The sequence below is a fragment of the Oncorhynchus kisutch genome, linkage group LG16 (assembly GCF_002021735.2).
Source record: "Oncorhynchus kisutch isolate 150728-3 linkage group LG16, Okis_V2, whole genome shotgun sequence".
Classification (NCBI taxonomy): Eukaryota; Metazoa; Chordata; class Actinopteri; order Salmoniformes; family Salmonidae; genus Oncorhynchus; species Oncorhynchus kisutch.
In genome coordinates, this window is record NC_034189.2 from 17802382 (window position 1) to 17819577 (window position 17196).

The 17196-nt window shown below is 42.2% G+C and overlaps 1 pseudogene; it reads left to right on the forward strand.

The window, feature by feature from the left end:
* Positions 1-363: 363 nt before the first annotated feature.
* Positions 364-16943, forward strand: LOC109906222 (phosphatidylinositol 3-kinase catalytic subunit type 3-like; annotated as a pseudogene).
* The last annotated feature ends 253 nt before the right edge of the window (positions 16944-17196 follow it).

Sequence of the window (17196 nt, forward strand, 5' to 3'; positions counted from 1 at the left end):
TGAGGAAGCCTGGCCAGTACATTATAATCTGGTTTCTTGATGCCCATAGCCACCAAAACAACAACCATAGTCAAGACTACCCTACAAAGATGTGCTAGTTCTTAACATATGAACGAACTCTGGCCAATGAACTGTTGCCACCTTGAATTGAAAACACAGTTGAAAGTAAAACATTTCATTTCTACATAGGTATATATTAAAAAGACACTTGTTGCAAATGTTTTTATTGAAATCGAATGCCATATATTTACTTATGTTGGCTATGCCTTTAAGATTATATCCAGTAAACCAGCCCCCAAATTCCCTTTCTTTAGGAAGTAAGTGAACCATCAGACCAGCTAAATCAACCTTAAAAAACAACGATTGACAACACACGCCATCATTGGCAGAGGAATAGATATCGATTACTTACGTCAGCTTTATATGCCTTTGCGGTGCTTACAAAAAATATAATCATGTCCGAAAAGTCATCTGTCGCTATAATGTAATTCCCGTGAATCGAGACGATTAAAGTTCACATTAGATTGGACTGCTCGTTTATAAACTGACTGTATTTCAGTTAAAAAAATGCCAAGTGGAGAGACTGTATTGCTTGAATGCTAACGTTACCCATGGTGGTTTTTCACATAGGCCTTTGCAAGCGAGCCCACCGTCTGTGAGGAGGCTGAAGTTAGTAGCTACAATCCAATTTCCCGCTGTGATTTAAAAGTCGACGAAAGATGGACACAGACAAATTTAACTATGTCCACAGTTGTGACTTGGATATTAATGTTCAACTGAAAATGTTAGTGTTTTATTACTTGGGTTACTATCTGGCCACATTAAAGTAGCAAGCGAAAATGTTTTACATAATGTTGTCAATCAAACAGTGGCAGTCAATTTAGCTACTACTAGCTTTCTAACTGCATACGATTGATAACATGTTGACAGCAATGACATCATGGACCTCGAGTCTCCAATGTTGACCAGCTAATGCCACTTTGCATGTATGAAGAATGATTGCACCGCTTGCCCAAAAGTCGCATCATTTCTACCTAGTTGTTTGTCTTCTATTTACCTAAGCGAGCATGGCAACATCATGACTCAACCGATATCACGGCACCATAACGTGCCCGGTGAGGGTTCTTATTTTGGAGCACAATTCGCTTGTTGTTGACATCATGCACATTCCGACGGCTCATCGGTTTAGTGCTCCTCTCGTGACTTCTATTAACGAGCTGGGCTCTGCTGTGGTGGCTAGTAAATAATGTCCATAATTCTCAACAAACCATGTAGTATAGCGCTTCCAGCTCTGCCGTTATGTACTGGAATAATATTGTGATGCATTTTGTCACAATTTGTCAGGGGATTGTTAACCGTTGTCTCTACACAGCAGCATGCACACATATAATCACGAGTGACAATGATGCAGGCGATCATTCATAGATATATCGTAAATCGACACGTGCCGTGTTAGCTCTAACATTGATCTACTACTTTTGTCTAGATTCTAGAACCTCAGCTAAGCAGAGGGTAATAATTAACCAGGGACAACTGTGGTGGTGGTGTCAAACTACTCCCCTCCCTCATCTGTCTCTAATCTCACATGATCTCCCTCCCCTTTTTCCTCTCTCTCCCTCCTGTCCCTTTCTCCCTCTTGTCCCTCTCTCCTCATCTCTCTTGTCCCTCTCCCCCCTCCCTCTTGTCCCTCTCTCCTCATCTCTCTTGTCCCTCTCTCCCTATCTCTCCCCTCCCTCTTGTCCCTCTCTCCTCACCTCTCTTGTCCCTCTCGCCCCCTCCCTCTTGTCCCTCTCTCTCTCTCGCCTCCCTCCTGTCCCCTTCTCCCCTCCACAGAGGCAGCTTGGAGGGCAAGAGGGAGCAGAAGAGCTACAAGGCGCTGCTGCAGGATCCCATGCTCCGCTTCTCTTTACCAGGAGAGCTGCTCAGACCTCTATGTTACCTGTCAGGTGTTTGCAGAGGGCAAGCCTCTGGCGCTGCCCATACTGCAAACACCTCCCATCCTACAAGGCCTTCAGCACCCGCTGGAAGTGAGTGACACCCTTTTTAGGATATAGTGTCCCAAATTGACATAATCTCATAAAAGACTGAAGGAGATAGTTGAATGATGCTCTGAGCCACTCTTTGACCTGGTCGGGCTTTGTATTTCACATTGTAGTCCAATCTCACTATAATAGATACAAAATAATATAGTCCTTGTGAACTGTTCTGTAAACTTTCTCTCTTTCTCACTCTCGCACTTACCTTCTCCCCTCCCCCAGCTGGAATGAGTGGTTGAGGCTGCCAGTGAAGTACCCAGACCTGCCCCAGAGTGCCCAGGTGGCCCTAACAGTGTGGGATGTGTACGGGCCGGGCCGGGCCGAGCCACCCCTGTGGGGGGAACCATCGTCACCCTCTTCGGCAAATATGGGTGAGTCCCAAGTCCATCTCAACAAACAGGACACATACTTTATATTACTGTACTGTGTCGGCAAAATCAAAATGAACGTTTTGTGTTGTCTGTTTGTAATTGATCTATTCTATTTTACATTGGATCCTTTGCGTATGAATAGGAAGTTACAGCAAAGCCAGACTGAATACTGCTGACTGTACACTACCGGTCAAAGGTTTTAGCACACCTACTCATTCAAGGGTTTTTCTTTATTTTGACTATTTTCTACATTGTAAATTAATAGCGAAGACATCAACACTATGAAATAACACATATGGAATCATGTAGTAACCAAAAAAGTGTTAAACAAATGAAAATATATTTTATATTTGAGATTCTTCAAATAGCCACCCTTTGCCTTGATGACAGCTTTGCACACTCTTGTCATTCTCTGAACCAGCTTCATGAGATAGTCACCTAGAATGCATTTTAATTAACAGGTGTGCATTCTTAAAAGAACATTTGTGTAATTTCTTTCCTTGTTAATGTGTTTGAGCCAATCAGTTGTGTTGTGCCAAGGTAGGGGTGGTATACAGAAGATAGTCCTATTTGGTAAAAGACAAAGTCCATATTATGTTAAGCACAGCTCAAATAAGCAAAAAGAAACGACAGTCCATCATTACTTTAAGACATGAAGGTCAGTCAATACGAAAAATTTCAAGAACTTTGAAAGTTTCTTCAGCGCTATGATGAAACTGGCTCTGGTGAGGACCTCCACAGGAATGGAAGACCCAGAGTTACCTCTGCTGCAGAGGATACATTCATTAGAGTTACCAGCATCAGAAATTGCAGCCCAAATTTCATATACCTTTGACTATTGTATCTTCTTATAGGCACTATAGTATTGCTAGCCTAATCTCTGGAGTTGATAGGCTTGAAGTCCTAAACAGCGCTGTGCTTCAAGCATTGCGAAGAGCTGCTGGCAAACGCAGGAAAGTGCTGTTTGAATGAATGCTTACGAGCCTGCTGCTACCTACCACTGCTCAGTCAGACTGCTCTATCAAATATCAAATCATAGACTTAATTATAATAAACACACAGAAATATGAGCCTTAGGTCATTAATATGGTCAAATCCGGAAACTATCATTTCGAAAACGAAACGTTTATTCTTTCAGTGAAATAAGGAACCATTCCGTATTTTATCGAACGGGTGGCAACCCTAAGTCTAAATATTGCTGTTACATTGCACAACCGTCAATGTTATGTCATAATTATGTAAAATTCTGGCAAATTAATTATGGTTTTTGTTAGGAAGAAATGTTCTTCACACAGTTCGCAACGAGCCAGGTGACCCAAACTGCTGCATATACCCTGACTCTGCTTGCACGGAACGCAAGAGAAGTGACACAATTTCCCTAGTTAATATTGCCTGCTAACATGAATTTATTTTAACTAAATATGCAGGTTTTAAAAAATATATCCTTGACTGAGAACACATTCTCATTTGCAGCAACGACCTGGGGAATAGTTACAGGGGAGAGGAGGGGGATGAATGAGCCAATTGTAAACTGGGGATTATTATGTGACCATGATGGTTTGAGGGCCAGATTGGGAATATAGCCAGGACACCGGGGTTAACACCCCTACTCTTACAATAAGTGCCATGGGATCTTTAATGACCTCAGAGAGTCAGGACACCCGTTTAACATCCCATCCGAAAGACAGCACCCTACACAGGGCAGTGTCCCCAATCACTGCCCTGGGGCATTGGGATATTTTTTTAGACCAGAGGAAAGAGTGCCTCCTACTGGCCCTCAAACACCACTTCCAGCAGCATCTGGTCTCCCATCCAGGAACTGACCAGGACCAACCCTGCTTAGCTTCAGAAGCATGCTGCTACATACATGATGTTTATGGTTAGGCACATTGGTACAACGATAGTGCTTTTTTGCGAATGCGCTTTTGTTAAATCATCACCCGTTTGGCGAAGTAGGCTGTGATTCAATGATAAATGAACAGGCACCGCATCGTTTATATGCAACTCAGGACAAGCTTGTTAAACTAGTAATATCATCAACCATGTGTAGTGAACTAGTGATTATGTTAAGATTGATTGTTTTTTATAAGATAAGTTTAATGCTAGCTAGCACCTTACCGTGGCTCCTTGCTGCACTCGCATAACAGGTGGTCAGCCTGCCACACAGTCTCCTCGTGGGGTGCAATGTAATCTGCCATAATCGGAGTCCAAAAATGCAGATTACCGATTGTTATGAAAACTTGAAATCGTCCCTCATTAATCGGTCAACCTCTAGTTTTGATGTCTTCACTGAGTAGGGGTTCAATATGCTAGTATGTGGCTATTATTGAAACTGATACCATCTGACCGATACTATCTCACATCCCCTCTCTCCCAGAATATTCCGGCAGGGGATGCATGACCTGAAGGTGTGGCGTGGGGGATGGAGGGGAGCCCACCAGCACCCCAGGTAGGACCAGCAGCAGCGTGCGTGCGTGCGTGTGATATACTCCTGTGACAGGACCTGTCTAAATCACTGTCTATTCCAGCCCTCTGACCTGGAGTTTCTAAGTGATGTGAGTACTAGGGATTGAAAGGAGAGGAGTGAGGATCGGAATGCTGGATGTGTGTGTATTTGCCTGTGTGTGTGTGTGTAGGCCTGTGTGTTTCTCTAGGTCTTTGTTGGTACACATATTAGGCCCTATAGCTACTTGTTGCTGACTTTTTGTTGTGTGTGTGCATGGCTTGTGTGTTAGGAAGATGGTACATCAACCCCCCTGCCATTTTTCAAGAGAAACAACTAAGAAGCCCCACCTTTGCATATAATATAATAATCCCTATCGTTACAGTAATCGTTACAAAATGTGTCTTTAGCCTTTGGTGTGCTTGTTTTCATTTTGTAGTTTTTACAGTGCCTTCAGAAAGTATTCATACCTCTTAACTTATTCCACATATTGTTGTGTAACAGCCTGAAATCAAAATTGAATAAATGTATATATTTTTTCTCACCCACACACAATACCCAACAATGACAGTGAAAACATATTTATGTATTTTTTCAAAATTAAATATCTAATTTACATAAGTATTCACAGCCACATGTTAGAATCACCTTTGGCAGCCATTACAGTTGTGAGTCTTTCTGGGTAAGTCTCTAAGAGCTTTGCACACCTGGATTGTACAATATTTGGTATTGTTATTAAAAAAGTATTCAAGCTTTATCAGATTGGTTCTTAATCATTGCTAGACAGCCATTTTCAAGACGATTTAAGTCAAAACTATAACTAAGCCACTCAGGAATATTCAATGTCATCTTGGTATGTAACTCCAGAGTATATTTGGCCTTGTGTTTTAGGTTATTGTCCTGCTGAAAGGTGAATTTGTCTCCCAGTGTCTGTTGGAAGCAGACTGAACCAGCTTTTCCTCTAGGATTTTGCCTGTGTTTAGCTATATTCCGTTTCTATTTCACCTAAAAATCTCCCTAGACCTTGACGATGACAAGCATACCCATAACATGGTTCAGCCACCACCATGCTTGAAAATTTGGGTTGTGTTGGATTTTCCCTGAACATAACGCTTTGTATTCAGGACTTAAGGTACATTTCTTTGCCTTTTTTTCAGTTTTACTTTAGTGCGTTATTGCAAACAGGAATATTTTCATTCTGTACTGGCTTCCTTCTTTTCACTCTGTCGTTTAGATTAGCATTGTGGAGTAACTACAATGTTGTTGATCCATCCTCAGTTTTCAACTATAACAGCCATTAAACTCTGTCACCATTGGCCTCATAGTGAAATTCCGCGAGCGGTTTCCTTCCTCTCCGGCAACTGAGGAAGGACGCCTGTATTTTTGTAGGGATACACCATCCAAAATGTAATTAATAACTTCCACCAGGGCTGTTAGAACTCACCTGGAACTTGGTACAGTTTATTTTCACTATTTACAATCAGTCTACACACTCGTGGGTCTACAGTGCCTTCCAAAAGTATTAACACCCCTTGACTTGTTGTTGTGTTACAGCCTAAACTTAAAATGGATTCAATTGAGAATGTCACCGGTCTACACACAATACCCTATAATGTCAAAGTGGATTTAAAAAAAAACAAATTCATAAAAAATGTAAAGTATGCAGTCAATAAGTTTTCAACACTTTTGTTATGGCAAGCCTACATAAGTTCAGGAGTAAAAATGTGCTTAACAAGTCACAATAAGTTGTATGGACTCACTCTGTGTTCAATAATAGTATTTAACATGATTTCTGTACCCCACACACAAATCTGTAAGGTCCCTCAGTCGAGCAGCGAATTTCAAACACAAATTCAACCACAAGGACCACGGAAATGGACCTATGCCTCACAAAGTAGGGCACCTATTGGTAGATGGGTAAAGTAAAAATAAAAAAGCAGACAATGCGTGCGCGCGTGTGTGTGTGTGTGTTCGCGATGTGAATGTGTCTGATATTAGCAGTATACTCAACCGTGTGTGTGTGTGTGTTCGCAATGTGAATGTGTCTGATATTAGCAGTATACTCAACCGTGTGTGTGTGTGTTCGCGATGTGAATGTGTCTGATATTAGCAGTATACTCAACCGTGTGTGTGTGTGTGTTCGCGATGTGAATGTGTCTGATATTAGCAGTATACTCAACCGTGTGTGTTCGCGATGTGAATGTGTCTGATATTAGCAGTATACTCAACCGTGTGTGTCTGTCTCTGTTTGTCTGTCTACAGGCCATAGTGAATTACCCCCCAACGAAGCAGCGGAGCTCTGAGGAACAGGACCTGGTGTGGCAGTTCCGTTACTACCTCACCACTCAGGAGAAGGTATATATCCTGCTATGCTTCAGCACCATTTATTGTCCCATGGGCCATTTCTTTGAGTGTAAAGTGTGCGGACACATGGACAGTGTTTGTGTGTTTACAGCAGAATATATTTGTATATATTTCCCTACAAAAACGGAAACAAAGTTGGACAGCATCTAGGGCCCTGAGTTTTCCTGACCAGGAAACAATCCTAGTTTAAGCATGGTCCCAGTAAAACTAGGGCCCAGAGTTGTTCCTAGTCAAGTCACGTGGTCAGGAAAAACCCAGAGCCCTATTTTCACCACAACACTCAAGGACGTTCCATCTCTGTTAACGCACTGGTCTAAGAAGCTAATTAGCGAAGCGCTCCTCCCCTCCCCTCATCTCTCTCCTCTCTCCTGTCCCCCTCCAGGCGCTGACTAAGTTCCTGAAGTGTGTGAACTGGGCCCTGCACGGGGAGGCTAAGCAGGCCCTTGAGCTGCTGGGGAAATGGAGGCCCATGGACGTAGAGGACTCCCTGGAGCTGCTCTCCTCCCAGTTCACCAACCCCACCATACGACGCTATGCTGTGACCAGGCTGCAGCAGGCCGACGACGAGGTAGGTGGAGTTGGGGGAGTGTGTTGAGGTGTTTGGAGGTGGGGTGTGTGTGTGTGTTTGTAGAGTGACACAGCAGAGCCATAAATATGCAGTATGTACATACACTATAACACCAACGTCTCTCCCCCTGTGCTCCAGGATCTGCTGATGTACCTTCTCCAGCTCTGAAATACGAGATCTTCACTGACATCCAGGGAGGGCTGGAGCCAGGCAGCAAGAGGGACAGCCAAGGCCTGGGAGAGAGCTCCAACCTGGGGGACCTGGACAGGTGAGAGGGGGGTCTGTAAGGGTGGACGACTGGCTTTGTAGAGTAGACCTTTAGGCACGAAAACAGGAAATATTTTAAAACATGAAACAGAAATGTGTGTGTTCTTCCAAAAAAAGGTCAGGTAAACATTCCAGTTCGGAATTTGTTGACCTTCTGCATTTAGATAGTTTTTAATATATAGAATTGTTTATCATTACTGTGTTCTAACAGTGTAATGTGAACTGGTTGTGTGTGTCCAGTCCCCAGATCTTGACTGCTCCAGCGGTGCCCTCACCTGTCCAGAAAGGAAAAGAAGGGGCGGCCAGCGAGAACCTCGAGGTAAGAGATGAAAATAAAGTTGGAATGAAAAGTATTTTCTGTTATGTTTAGTACAGTATATAACTAATATGTTTAGTAGGGTATATAACTAATATGTTTAGTACAGTATATAACTAATATGTTTAGTAGGGTATATAACTAATATGTTTAGTAGGGTATATAACTAATATGTTTAGTAGGGTATATAACTAATATGTTTAGTAGGGTATATAACTAATATGTTTAGTAGGGTATATAACTAATATGTTTAGTAGGGTATATAACTAATATGTTTAGTAGGGTATATAACTAATATGTTTAGTACGGTATATAACTAATATGTTTAGTAGGGTATATAACTAATATGTTTAGTACAGTATATAACTAATATGTTTAGTACAGTATATAACTAATATGTTCAGTTCAGTATATAACTAATATGTTTAGTAGGGTATATAACTAATATGTTTAGTAGGGTATATAACTAATATGTTTAGTACAGTATATGACTAATATGTTCAGTTCAGTATATAACTAATATGTTTAGTGGGGTATATAACTAATATGTTTAGTAGGGTATATAACTATGTTTAGTACAGTATATAACTAATATGTTCAGTACAGTATATAACTAATATGTTTAGTACAGTATATAACTAATATGTTTAGTAGGGTATATAACTAATATGTTTAGTAGGGTATATAACTAATATGTTTAGTACAGTATATGACTAATATGTTCAGTTCAGTATATAACTAATATGTTTAGTAGGGTATATAACTAATATGTTTAGTACAGTATATAACTAACATGTTTAGTAGGGTATATAACTAATATGTTTAGTACAGTATATAACTAATATGTTTAGTAGGGTATATAACTAATATGTTTAGTAGGGTATATAACTAATATGTTTAGTACAGTATATGACTAATATGTTCAGTTCAGTATATAACTAATATGTTTAGTAGGGTATATAACTAATATGTTTAGTACAGTATATAACTAATATGTTTAGTAGGGTATATAACTAATATGTTTAGTACAGTATATAACTAATATGTTTAGTGGGGTATATAACTAATATGTTTAGTGGGGTATATAACTAATATGTTTAGTACGGTATATAACTCAATGCTATTTGTCTTCTACAGCAGGACCTGTGTACCTTCCTCATCTCCCGTGCTTGTAAGAATTCAACACTGGCCAATTATCTGTACTGGTGAGGATCACATACTTTGTGTGTGTGTATATACAGTCGAAGTCGGAAGTTTACATACACCTTAGCTAAATACATTTAAACTCAGTTTTTCACAATTCCTGAAATTTAATCCTAGTAATAATTCCCTGTCTTAGGTCAGTTAGGATCACCACTTTATTTTAAGAATGTGAAATGTCAGAATAATAGTAGAGAGGGATTTATTTCAGTTTTTATTTCTTTCATCACATTCCCAGTGGGTCAGAAGTGTACATACACTCAATTAATATTTGGTAGTATTGCCTTTAAATTGTTTAACGTGGGTCAAACGTTTTGGGTAGTCTTCCTCGAGCTTCCCACATTATATTGGGTGAATTTTGGCCCATTCCTCCTGACAGAACTGGGGTAACTGAGTCAGGTTTGTAGGCCTCCTTGCTCACACACACTTTTTCAGTTCTGCCCACACATTTTCTATGGGATTGAGGTCAGGGCTTTGTGATGGCCACTCCAATACAGTGAGGGAAAAAAGTATTTGATCCCCTGCTGATTTTGTACGTTTGCCCACTGACAAAGAAATGATCAGTCTATAATGTTAATGGTATGTTAACAGTGAGAGACAGAATAACAACAAAAACATTTTAAAAAACGCATGTCAAAAATGTTATAAATTGATTTGCATTTTAATGAGGGATATAAGTACAGTGGGGCAAAAAGTATTTAGTCAGCCACCAATTGTGCAAGTTCTCCCACTTAAAAAGATGAGAGAGGCCTGTAATTTTCATCATAGGTACACTTCAACTATGAAAGACAAAATGAGAAAAAAATCCAGAAAATCACATTGTAGGAATTTTAATAAATTTATTTGCAAATTATGGTGGAAAATAAGTATTTGGTCAATAACAAAAGTTTATCTCAATACTTTGTTAGATACCCTTTGTTCGCAATGACAGAGGTCAAACGTTTTCTGTAAGTCTTCACAAGGTTTTTACACACTGTTGCTGGTATTTTGGCCCATTCCTCCATGCAGATCTCCTCTAGAGCAGTAATGTTTTGGGGCTGTTGCTGGGCAACACGGACTTTCAACTCCCTCCAAAGATTTTCTATGGGGTTGAGATCTGGAGACTGGCTAGGCCACTCCAGGACCTTGAAATGCTTCTTACGAAGCCACTCCTTCTTTGCCAGGGCGGTGTGTTTGGGATCATTGTCATGCTGAAAGACCCAGCCACGTTTCATCTTCAATGCCCTTGCTGATGGAAAGAGGTTTTCACTCAAAATCTCACGATACATGGCCCCATTCATTCTTTCCTTTACACGGATCAGTCGTCCTGGTCCCTTTGCAGAAAAACAGCCCCAAAGCATGATGTTTCCACCCCCATGCTTCACAATAGGTATGGAAATCTTTGGATGCAACTTAGCATTCTTTGTCCTCCAAACACGACGAGTTGAGTTTTTACCAAAAAGTTCTATTTTGGTTTGATCTGACCATATGAGATTCTCCCAATCTTTTTCTGGATCATCCAAATGCTCTCTAGCAAACTTCAGACGGGCCTGGACATGTACTGGCTTAAGCAGGGGGACACGTCTGACACTGCAGGATTTGAGTCCCTGGCGGCGTAGTGTGTTACTGATGGTAGGCTTTGTTACTTTGGTCCCAGCTCTCTGCAGGTCATTCACTAGGTCCCCCCGTGTGGTTCTGGGATTTTTGCTCACCGTTCTTGTGATCATTTTGACCCCACGGGGTGAGATCTTGCGTGGAGCCCCAGATCGAGGGAGATTATCAGTGGTATTGTATGTCTTCCATTTCCTTATAATTGCCCCCACAGTTGATTTCTTCAAACCAAGCTGCTTACCTATTGCAGATTCAGTCTTCCCAGCCTGGTGCAGGTCTACAATTTAGTTTCTGGTGTCCTTTGACAGCTCTTTGGTCTTGGCCATAGTGGAGTTTGGAGTGTGACTGTTTGAGGTTGTGGACAGGTGTCTTTTATACTGATAACAAGTTCAAACAGGTGCCATTAATACAGGTAACGAGTGGAGGACAGAGGAGCCTCTTAAAGAAGAAGTTTACAGGTCTGTGAGAGCCAGAAATCTTGCTTGTTTGTAGGTGACCAAATACTTATTTTCCACCATAATTTGCAAATAAATTCATAAAAAATCCTACAATGCGATTTTTCTGGATTTGTTTTCTCATTTTGTCTGTCATAGTTGAAGTGTACCTATGATGAAAATTACAGGCCTCTCATCTTTTTAAGTGGGAGAACTTGCACAATTGGTGGCTGACTAAGTACTTTTTTGCCCCACTGTATTTGACCCCTCTGCAAAACATTACTCTGTACTTGGTGGCAAAACCCTTGTTGGCAATCACAGAGGTCAGACGTTTCTTGTAGTTGGCCACCAGGTTTGCACACATCTCAGGAGGGATTTTGTCCCACTCCTCTTTGCAGATCTTCTCCAAGTCATTAAGGTTTCGAGGCTGACGTTTGGCAACTCGAACCTTAAGCTCCCTCCACACATTTTTTTATGGGATTAAGGTCTGGAGACTGGCTGGGCCACTCCAGGACCTTAATGTGCTTGTTCTTGAGCCACTCCTTTGTTGCCTTGGCCGTGTATTTTGGGTCATTGTCATGCTGGAATACCTATCCACGACCCATTTTAAATGCCCTGGCTGATGAAAGCAGGTTCTTATCCAAGATTTGACGGTACATGGCCCAGTCCATCGTCCCTTTGATGCGGTGAAGTTGTCCTGTCCCCTTAGCAGAAAAACACCCCCAAAGCATAATGTTTCCGCCTCTATGTTTGACGGTGGGGATGGTGTTGTTGGGGTCTTAGGCAGCATTCCGCCTCCTCCAAACACGGTGAGTTGAGTTGATGCCAAAGAGCTCAATTTTTATCTCATCTGACCACAACACTTTCACCCAGTTGTCCTGTGAATCATTCAGATGTTCATTGGCAAACTTCAGACGGGCATGTATATGTGCTTTCTTGAGCAGGGGGACCTTGCAGGCGCTGCAGGATTTCAGTCCTTCACTGCGTATTGTGTTACCAATTGTTTTCTTGGTGACTATGGTCCCAGCTGCCTTGAGATCATTGACAAGATCCTCCCGTGTAGTTCTGGGCTGATTCCACGAGGTAAGATCTTGCATGGAGCCCCAGGCCGAGGGTGATTGACAGTTCTTTTGTGTTTCTTCCATTTGCGAATAATCGCACCAACTGTTGTCACCTTCTCACCAAGCTGCTTGGCGATGGTCTTGTAGCCTATTCCAGCCTTGTGTAGGTCTACAATCTTGTCCCTGACATCCTTGGAGAGCTCTTTGGTCTTGGCCATGGTGGAGAGTTTGGAATCTGATTGATTGATTGCTTCTGTGGATAGGTGTATTTTATACAGGTAACAAACTGAGATTAGGAGCACTCCCTTTAAGAGTGTGCTCCTAATCTCAGCTCGTTACCTGTATAAAAGACACCTGGGAGCCAGAAATCTTTCTGATTGAGAGGGGGTCAAATACTTATTTCCCTCATTAAAATGCAAATCAATGTATAACATTTTTGACATGCATTTTTCTGGATTTTTTGTTGTTATTCTGTCTCTCACTGTTCAAATAAACCTACCATTAAAATTATAGACTGATCACTTCTTTGTCAGTGGGCAAACGTACAAAATCAGCAGGGGATCAAATACGTTTTTTCCCTCACTGTACCTTGATGTTGTTGTCCTTAAGCTATAATGCCACAACTTTGGAAGTATGCTTGGGGTCATTGTCCATTTGGAAGACCAATTTGCGACCAAGCTTTAACTTCCTGATGACTAATGTCTTGAGATGTTGCTTCAATATATCCATATAATTTTCCTCCCTCATGCTGCCATCTATTTTGTTAAATGCACCAGTCCCTCCTGCAGCAAAGCACCCACACAACATAATGCTGCCACACACACACACACACACACACACACGCACACAAAAGCCTTCCTTCCTTGTGACTATATGGTGTTATGATTGGGATGGTTGTCAGAGGCGCCCCCGTTGTTTCAGATGGAGCGACTGCAGGCTCTGCTGGCGGACAATGAGAAGGTGAACCTGTGTGAGATTGACCCCATCCCTCTGCCTCTGGAACCCTCGGTGAGAATCAGAGCCATCGTACCAGACACCGCCACACTATTCAAGGTACATCACCTTCCATCCCTCCGTCCTCTCAACCTCCTATCTCTTTCTTCCTCTTCCTTTCTTGCTCTTCTCCTTTTCTCCTCCCTCTCAACCTCTTCTTTCTCCTCCCTCTCAACCTCTTCTTTCTCCTCCCTCTCAGCCTCTTCTTTCTCCTCCCTCTCAACCTCTTCTTTCTCCTCCCTCTCAGCCTCTTCTTCTCCTCCCTCTCAACCTCTTCTTTCTCCTCCCTCTCAGCCTCTTCTTCTCCTCCCTCTCAACCTCTTCTTTCTCCTCCCTCTCAGCCTCTTCTTTCTCCTCCCTCTCAGCCTCTTCTTTCTCCTCCCTCTCAACCTCTTCTTTCTCCTCCCTCTCAGCCTCTTCTTTCTCCTCCCTCTCAGCCTCTTCTTTCTCCTCCCTCTCAGCCTCTTCTTTCTCCTCCCTCTCAGCCTCTTCTTTCTCCTCCCTCTCAACCTCTTCTTTCTCCTCCCTCTCAGCCTCTTCTTTCTCCTCCCTCTCAGCCTCTTCTTTCTCCTCCCTCTCAACCTCTTCTTTCTCCTCCCTCTCAGCCTCTTCTTTCTCCTCCCTCTCAGCCTCTTCTTTCTCCTCCCTCTCAGCCTCTTCTTTCTCCTCCCTCTCAGCCTCTTCTTTCTCCTCCCTCTCAGCCTCTTCTTTCTCCTCCCTCTCAGCCTCTTCTTTCTCCTCCCTCTCAACCTCTTCTTTCTCCTCCCTCTCAGCCTCTTCTTTCTCCTCCCTCTCAGCCTCTTCTTTCTCCTCCCTCTCAACCTCTTCTTTCTCCTCCCTCTCAGCCTCTTCTTTCTCCTCCCTCTCAACCTCTTCTTTCTCCTCCCTCTCAACCTCTTCTTTCTCCTCCCTCTCATCTTTTATTCCTGCTCTACCTCTCCCCTGGATTAGTGTGTAGTAGCAGTGTTTGGGCCATACATAGACAATGCTTGCTGTGTGATAGTGTAAATGGGTACCTGGTAATGTACCTTTATGTGTTTGTGTAATCTCGTCACTGTATCTCTGTGTATTATAGAGTGCTCTGATGCCAGCCAAGCTGATCTTCAAGGCTGAGGAAGGGAAGATGTATCCTGTCATCTTTAAACACAGAGACGTCCTGAGACAAGACCAGCTCATCCTACAGATCATCTCTCTCATGGACAAGGTCAGAAAGTAACGTATTATTACCATATCAACCTATTATTACAATATCATCAACATATTATTATCATATCATATAAACATAATAGTGTATTATTATGGACAAGGTCAGAAACAAACATTACTGCCAAACAGACTGCTGTTTATTTTATCCTGACTCAGAAGGTTAAGTGGCTGTGTATTGTTAATGGAAATCTGATGGACATTCTCTCAGCTGCTGAGGAAAGAGAATCTAGACCTGAAGTTGACGCCTTACAAAGTGCTGGCCACAAGCACCAAGCATGGTGAGCACCAATGATGTAAGATCGAATACTGTCTCAGGAAGTGATTTCTGACCTTTAACCTCTGATCTGGGTGCTGTTGTTCCTTTAGGGTTCATGCAGTTTGTCCAGTCGGTGCCTGTGGCTGAAGTCCTGGCCACTGAAGGAAACATCCAGGTAGGAGATCAAGATATTTCTGTCTAAGAGCCTATTTACCATTGTATCGTATACTAGATGTTTGTCTACCATCTTCACTCTGTGCACGTCTGTGTCTGTAGACCTGTATAATATGTCATGTCTATCGGTAGGCCTGTCTTAATATGTCATGTCTATCGGTAGACCTGTCTTAATATGTCATGTCTATCGGTAGACCTGTCTCAATATGTCATGTCTATCGGTAGGCCTGTCTTAATATGTCATGTCTATCGGTAGGCCTGTCTTAATATGTCATGTCTATCGGTAGGCCTGTCTTAATATGTCATGTCTATCGGTAGGCCTGTCTTAATATGTCATGTCTATCGGTAGACCTGTCTTAATATGTCATGTCTATCGGTAGACCTGTCTTAATATGTCATGTCTATCGGTAGGCCTGTCTTAATATGTCATGTCTATCGGTAGACCTGTCTTGTGATATCATGTCTGTGTCAGTAGGCCTGTCTTAATATGTCATGTCTATCGGTAGACCTGTCTTGTGATATCATGTCTGTGTCGGTAGGCCTGTCTTGTGATATCATGTCTGTGTCAGTAGGCCTGTCTTGTGATATCATGTCTGTGTCTGTAGACCTGTCTTGTGAAATCATGTCTGTGTCAGTAGATCTGTCTTGTGAAATCATGTCTGTGTCAGTAGACCTGTCTTGTGATATCATGTCTGTGTCAGTAGGCCTGTCTTGTGATATCATGTCTGTGTCGGTAGGCCTGTCTTGTGATATCATGTCTGTGTCGGTAGGCCTGTCTTGTGATATCATGTCTGTGTCGGTAGGCCTGTCTTGTGATATCATGTCTGTGTCGGTAGGCCTGTCTTGTGATATCATGTCTGTCAGTAGACCTGTCTTGTGATATCATGTCTGTCAGTAGACCTGTCTTGTGATATCATGTCTGTCAGTAGACCTGTCTTGTGATATCATGTCTGTCAGTAGACCTGTCTTGTGATATCATGTCTGCCGTAGTTTCTTATAAGTGATAGTCTGACTCTATCTTTTCTCTCCTTTTGTACTGTGTCTCTAGAGTTTCTTCAGAAAACACGCCCCCAGTGATAAGGGGCCCTATGGCATCAGCGCTGAGTTGATGGACACCTACGTCAAGAGCTGTGGTGAGTCTACTGCTACTAACACCCTCCCACCTCACTGTCTCGGACCAATCCCAGGCCTTGGTGTGGGTGACATTAAAGACGCACTCCAGCAATTGTTTTTACTTTTCCTGTTGAAAAACAATATCCCACGTTTAAATGCAGTAATGTACACACACTCAAAGAAACAGTATGCAGAAATCGCTCCACCATTTCCTGGTTGCAAAAATGTGAATGTTTAGCTTAATTTCAGTTGGTGTCAAAACAAGCATAGTGTAGAGAATCATTGTACCATCTAAACCGCTGTGAAATATATTTTCAATAACCCAAAATTGTGTGTGTGTGTGTGTGTGTGTGTGTGTGAGAGAGAGCTTGACAGGATCCATCCATGACACTACTGAACAGAGGCCAATGATGCACTGCCAACCTCTTCTCACTGCAAGAATGGAGAAAACTAAACCCGGACTGGGCGTTAGCATTTTGTATATATTCTGTATATTATTGATTCAACATATCAGATGTATGGCCAAATAAAACCTTGTTGCTACGGTATAACCCTGGTGTTGCCTTGTCTCTGTGTATAATACCAGGCTGTGTGTGAGGCTTGCATGTTTCGGGGCATTTAAACCTGGCATCCATAAGTATCCTGTGATTGTGTCCATATATTGATTCTGCAGACAGGTGTAGATGGTTAAAAGACGCAGCGCTGCGATCTAATGATGATCAGATCCACCGACACAGTTGATGGTAAGCGACTCATTTTAATACCAGGTAGATGCAATGAGCCATGAAGTTTGGTCTGTAAGCG